Genomic DNA, 6,611 nt, shown 5'->3' with positions numbered 1-6,611 from the left:
TTGGAGAAACACACGGAGATGTTGAGGATGGTCGTGTAAGTCCATTAGATGGGTAAGCAAGTGTGTTGGATGTTTAACTTCATAAGTAGAGACATAGAATACAATACACGGAAACGCCTTCAAGAACAAACCTAATAGAAGTATGTACAATAATGAGGGGCTATGAATTAGCAAACAGCGAAACCATCCCTTGAGCAAGTGGCTCGATTGCCAGAATCGTTGGTTGAAAATAATTGGCCAAAGAAGCAGAGGGTAAATGAGGAGAAATGTCTTCGGACAGAGGGTTGTTAAGATCTGGAATGTGCTCTCTGAAAGGCTGGTGCGATGAGATTCTGTAGGAACTTTCAAAAGGCAATTGGATCTGGACTTGAAGATTCCAATTTACAGGGTGATGGGGAACAGCTGGATTCTGGGACCAGATTGACCGCGCTATCAAAGTCCGACACAGGCTCGATGGGCAGAGAGGCCTCCTGAGCTGTACAGTTCATTGTAACCCCAATTTCCCCAATTAGAGTTGAAACAGCACAGAATGAGGGCACTCGACTCCATATGGGGAACAGTAAAGATTTAAAAAGATGCATCTGACGGAGATGTAAATCGCGGATTAATCAACAACTGCCGAGGCTCAAACCCACATCTGCGAACAGAAGGGAATCAGAATGTTGGCAGTTTTTACAGAGCGATATTGTTGAGCTGGATGTTCACACTGGAAGGCTGTAAAGTTCCTCATTGAAGGATGAGCCGCTGCTCCTCGAGCGAACCTTGAGCTTCATCGGAACATTGCAAGAGTCCGAGAACCGAGTGATCAGGGTGAGGGCCAGGTTGCCAGTCATTTCGTTTCATCAGCTTGACTGTGTGGATGAGTTGGTTGGACTTTCTGTTAATTTACCGCACATTCTGGCTATCAGTTCAGTCGCAGGAAAATGCCACTTCAACACTTTCCATCAAAAGTAACCCCATCCCAACTCTTACTGCCCTGAGAAACTGCCACTTAGACATGTGATGACCAGCAATTGAAGTGAGCGCTGCCTAACTTCCCTGACCGTTAATTCCCCTTGAGTCAAATTAAAGCTGACTTTCTGCAACTCCTATAACACAGCTAAAATATGGTCAAGTAATATGAAGCTGTAACCCTCCCGCTCAACCCACCAACATCTACCCCCACAACACGCCCCTCCCCTCACAGCATCCCCACAACTGCCACCACCCCAACTCCCCCACCCCACCCCACCCTACCAGCTCTGCCAGCCTGAATGTTCTTTCAGACAAGATTACAACTCCATGTTGAAATCAGGCTGTGAACATTTTGACCCGATTGGGCTGTGTACAAACGGGGTCACATGGTTTTTATGGCTCTGAAAGAAAACATACCTGGACGACTGTGTTTTAAAAAGTGGGCTTTTTTTTTCCTTTGAGAAGAGAAGGACCAACTGCTTGGGCAGGAACACAGTCGCATTTTGCACTCCAGAGGCAGTCCACAGCTGGAAGTTAGAATTAACTACTCCTGAGATGCTCTACACGCTGGAGTACAGTGCTCTCGATTATTCCATGAGACCGCCTGAAAAGCAGTGCCAGAATCATTGATGTTTTCACGTTCAGTGCTGGGGGAGCGATTGTATAACACTGACCCCATCTCAAGACTCCACACCCTGTCCTTTGCCTTGATCCATTGACATTTAAAGTTTGGCCAAATTCCCCCCTTTCTGAAGAAGGGTCATAAGGACTCGAAATGTTGACTCTGATTGTGTTTTTCTCCCCACAGATGCTGTTAGACCTGCTGAATTTTTCCCGCATTTCCTCTTTGTTTCAGATTTCCAGCATCCGCTGTATTTTGCTTTAATTTCCCCAATTTCTCTTTTTTATGTCATGCTTTTCTATTATGAGTGTGTGAGTGTCTGTGTGTGAGTGTCTGTGTGTGTGAGTCTGTGTGTGTGTGTCTGTGTGTGTGTGTCTGTGTGTATGTTTGTGAGAGAGGGAGAGCGCGTGTATGTGTGTGTGTGACTTATGGTATCTCGAAAAATTAATTTGCATAATTTCATATTCCATACTGTATGTTGATAAGCTTTACTTTTCTATTCGGGAAGAGCTTTTTTATAATAAACAAATGAATTTGTTGTTTATCGAAATAATCCACTTTAAATTCTCTTTTATTCTCGGGAACAGCGGTGAAGGTAAATAATTGGCCATTTTGGTGAGTGAATTGAACATTCAAACCAATGTTGTGATCTGTGGAGTAGTGGGACTAGACCAACGGCGCACTCCTCCCATCCCGCTCGTAACAGGGTGCTCACTCAGAAACTTAGCTCCAGGTCACTGTCGATTCCTTCTGTAAAGCAGATGACATATTGAGCTTCCCACTAAACATGCAGAAAACTAAGATCCGATTCCAATATCCGTGACTGAGGAAGACTCCCAGAAACGGCTGCACACAAAGATCTTACTGAAAGGTCAAATTATGTTGTTTCAGTTAGTCATAGAAGTGCCCTTGGAGCAGGTTAAGCAGCATTTCCTGTGTTTCAATGATAAATTCGGATCTGAATTTAAAAGGAAAGGCTAAATATTTGTAATACTCATGAGATCCGTCCGCCGCATGACTGAGGCGAGCTCATTTCTTGATCTAATCACAGAGAGACACAGACATGCAGAAAAAGTAATGAACAAATGGGTTAATTGGATTCCATTTCCGCTCCCCTGTTTAATGTTAACAAAAGCACCACTGAAATGGATCAACAGACGGATTTTTCAGGATTTCTATTCTCAATGACTGACCGAGGAATCAGAAGCTGGGAACATATGAGAGTTACATGGTTTAATAGGAGCTGAGTTGACCAGCGCTTGTTCACATGTTTTTCAAAGAAAAATAAGGTAAACCGATCGTTATTCTAGTAACGTGGACCAGCGGGTACAGAGCTGCACACGTGCTTTGGAGGAGGGCAACTCTCCCCTACCCTCAGAAGTGCGACTGAGTCTCCACAAAAATTACTCGCAACATCAACTAGTGAACAGCACATGCAGACACGGGAGATGACCAAGGGAGCGGACTTGCCGAAACCGAGGACTGAACCAGGGACCTTTAGACCTTCAGTCTAACGTTCCCCCAACTGAGCTATTTCGGCTGACAGAAACGCTTTCTTCGAGCCAGAATTGAACCAGAGACCTAAGGGTGTTAGTTTTACAGGCACCTACATTCCTCCGCTTATATTAGAGAACATGATCGCATAATGACAAAGGACAGCCATCACCTCGTTTCAGTTTCCTCCAGGTTTCCAGTTTTTCTTGATAAAGAGGGGGCGCAAAGCCCAACGAAGCATCGGTTCATTGCCATAATCTCTTGGCCAATCGCTACACAAGGATTGTCCTACAAACAGCTTTCTTCATCCTTTGAGTGAATTGCTCCCTGAGGTCACTATTTAATGGCTTCACTCTAAGTTTAAGGTAATATCTATTTATTCTGCACTCCCCCACCAGAGGAAATCGTTTCTCTGCATTAAAACCTATTAATCATCTCAATTACCTCAACCAGATATTGCCTACAGCTTCTCAACTCAGGACTATGTATGCGTCACAGCGGGAGTACATCTAACAGCAGATCAGAAAACTGAGTGTGTATCGCACATGGTCATGGCTACTTTTGCACCAAATCTGTATCTGAATTATTGGAACCCTATTGGAACACTGTCACCTTTCACTGTTTAGCAGATGAGTTTCATCGAGCCACGTATGTGATTCCCTCAGTTCCGCTTTTGCACAAAGTTGGGGAAATGCATCACAGATGTCAGTCTTCAGCCAGCTCCATTCGCTCGAAGTGAAATCAAGAAATGGCTGAAGGCACGGGTAACTGCAAAGGCTTTGGGCCCCTACACCATTCCTGCAACAGTACTGAAAACCTGTGCTCCAGAAATAGTCTCGCTCCTCGCCAAGCTGTTCCAGTGCAGCTACAGTTTTATAAAATAATGGTTGGGCCATGAGCAGAACATTGTGTCGAACAATGATCAGCACACTTTAGAAAGATGTGGCGACATTAGGGAATGCACAGGAAACATTGGTGGGAAAATGATTTCACTGAGAAACCTCAGTTTGATGGGTACATTGGAGAAGCTGGGGCTGTTCCCCTTAAGAAGGGGATGCTGAGACGAATGTACAAAGTAGTGGTCATCTGAAAGCCTGTTTGCTGCAGGATGAGGAGTTTGGGAAAATAGGAATATAAGGAGACAGTTCAACATCAATCGTGTTCAACTCATGACTGGTCCCTCTTTTCACTTCATCTATCCACTGTGGTTTCATAATCCTTAAATATCCTACATCTTAATAACAATAAAAACTTGTACCCAGTTTCAGTATCAAAAACTTTCAGCTAATCCTAAGCTTCAGTAGCAATTTTCAGAAGGTTCCACATTTTTACGAACTTTTGTGTGAAGAAGTGTTTCCTGACGTCACCCTAAACGGCTTAGCTGAAATTGAATGTTATGTCCTCTTGTTTTGAATTCCCCAAAACAGGGAAAATTGTTTCTCTCTATCTAAACTATCAAGTCCCTTAATCACCTCATAAGCCTCAATTCAACAACCTGAACAAAACACATGCGGGAACCTGGGTTTTATAAATAGAAGAATCGAGTACAAAAGCAAGGCAGCTATGGAGAATTTTTATAAACACTGAAATAGAAAGAAACTGGAGGCGACAGACATGGACAATGTTGGATGAATGGCCTCATCCTGTGCTATAACCATTCTATGATGCTCTGATTCCAACCTACCCACATTCTTTAATCCTTTTAGAAACATCGAAGAAGGAGTAGGCTATTCAACCCTTCGAACCAGCTCCGCCATTCAATATCGTCATGGCTGATTCTCTATCTCAACACCTCACTCTCGCTCTTTCCCCATGCCCCTTGATGCCTTTCGAGTTCAGAAATCCATTTCTTTCTTGAATATATTCAGTGACGTGGCCTCTGTGGTAGAGAATTCCACAACTTTATCACCGTCTGAGTGAAGACGTTTCTCCTCATTTCAGTCCTAAATGGCCAACCCCGAATCATGAGATTCTTACCCCTTATTCTGGACCTCCCAGCAAGGAGAAATATCCACTATACATCCAGTCTGTCCAGCCCTGCCGGAATTGTATAGGTTTCAATGAGAACCTCTCTTATTCTTCGAAACTCCAGTGAATACAGGCCTAGTCGGCCCAATCTTTCCTCAAACGACAATCCTGCCATCCCTGAAATCATTCTGGTGAACTTTCGATGCACTTCCACTTTGACAAGTATATCCTTTCCTCGGGATGGAGACCAAAACTGCACACAACACTCCAGGAGTGGCCGCACCAAGGCCCTGCACTGCTGCAGCAAGACATCCTTTCTGCTGTGCTCAAGAGGCCTTGCAATGAAGGCCAATATACCATTTGCCTTCTTAACTGCTTGCTGCATCTGCGTGCTTGTTTTCAGTGTTTGGTGTACAAGGACACCCAGGTCCATTTGAACATCAACATTTCCCAACGTATCAACATTGAAATAATATTCTGCCATTGTGTTTATCCTACAAAAGTGGATAAATTCAACATTTATCCACCTAAAATTGCATCTATCATAAATTTTGTCACTCACTCAACTTCCCTTAATCGCCTTGAAGCCTCTTTACATCGTCCTCACCATTCACACTTCGATGAAGTTCCGTGTCGTCTGATAACATGGAAATATTACATTTGATTCCCTCATCCAAGTCAATGATATGTATTGTGAAAAACTGGGGCCCAAGCACTGATCCCTGTGGTACCCTACTGGTCACCGTCTGCCATTCCGAAAAATACCCATTCATTCCTACTCTCTGTTTCCTGTCTGCCAACCAATTCTCAATCCACAACAAAATATCACCCCCAATCCCATGTGCTTAAATTTTGCACACAGACCTCTTACATGGGGCTTTATCAACAGCTTCCTGAAATTAAAAAGTACACCACATCCACTGGTTCTCCCGTATTTATTCTGTTAGTTACGTCCTCAAATAAACTCCAGCAGCATTGTCAAACATGATTTCCCTTTCATAAATGCCTGTTCATTTTGTCTAATCCCGTTGATGTTTTCTAAGTTTCTTGTTATCACATCCTTTATGATAGACTCTAGCATTTTCCCTCATGTCAGGCTAACTGAACTGTAATACCCTGTTTTTTCCCCTCACCCTTTTTTAAGTTGTGGGGTTACATTTGACACCCTACAGTCTGCTGGGACTATTCCAGAATCTACAGAAATTTGGAAGATGGTAACCAACGCATCCATTATTTCCATGGCCACGTTCTTTAGTACCGTGGAATGTAGATTTTCAGGCCCTGGGGTTTTATTGGCTTTCAGTGCCATTAATTTCTTCAGCGCTGCTTTTTTAGGAATACTAATTCTCTTCAATTCCTCCTTCTCACTTGACCTTTGGTTTGCTGGAATTTATGGGAATCTACTTGTGTCTTCCTCTGTGAGGATAGAACTAAAGTAGTTGTTGAATTGCCCTGCTACATCCTTGTTCTCTATTGTAAATTTTGTTGTTTCGAAATGTAAGGGCCCTACATTTGTCTTCATTAATCTTTTTCTTCTGCGTACTTATATAAGCTTTTACAATACTCTTTATGT

Source organism: Cetorhinus maximus, chromosome 31 (genome assembly GCF_964194155.1).
Source record: "Cetorhinus maximus chromosome 31, sCetMax3.hap1.1, whole genome shotgun sequence".
In the NCBI taxonomy this organism is placed as follows: domain Eukaryota; kingdom Metazoa; phylum Chordata; class Chondrichthyes; order Lamniformes; family Cetorhinidae; genus Cetorhinus; species Cetorhinus maximus.
The sequence above is the reverse complement of the archived record's forward strand: the minus strand, read 5'-3'. Positions refer to the sequence as shown.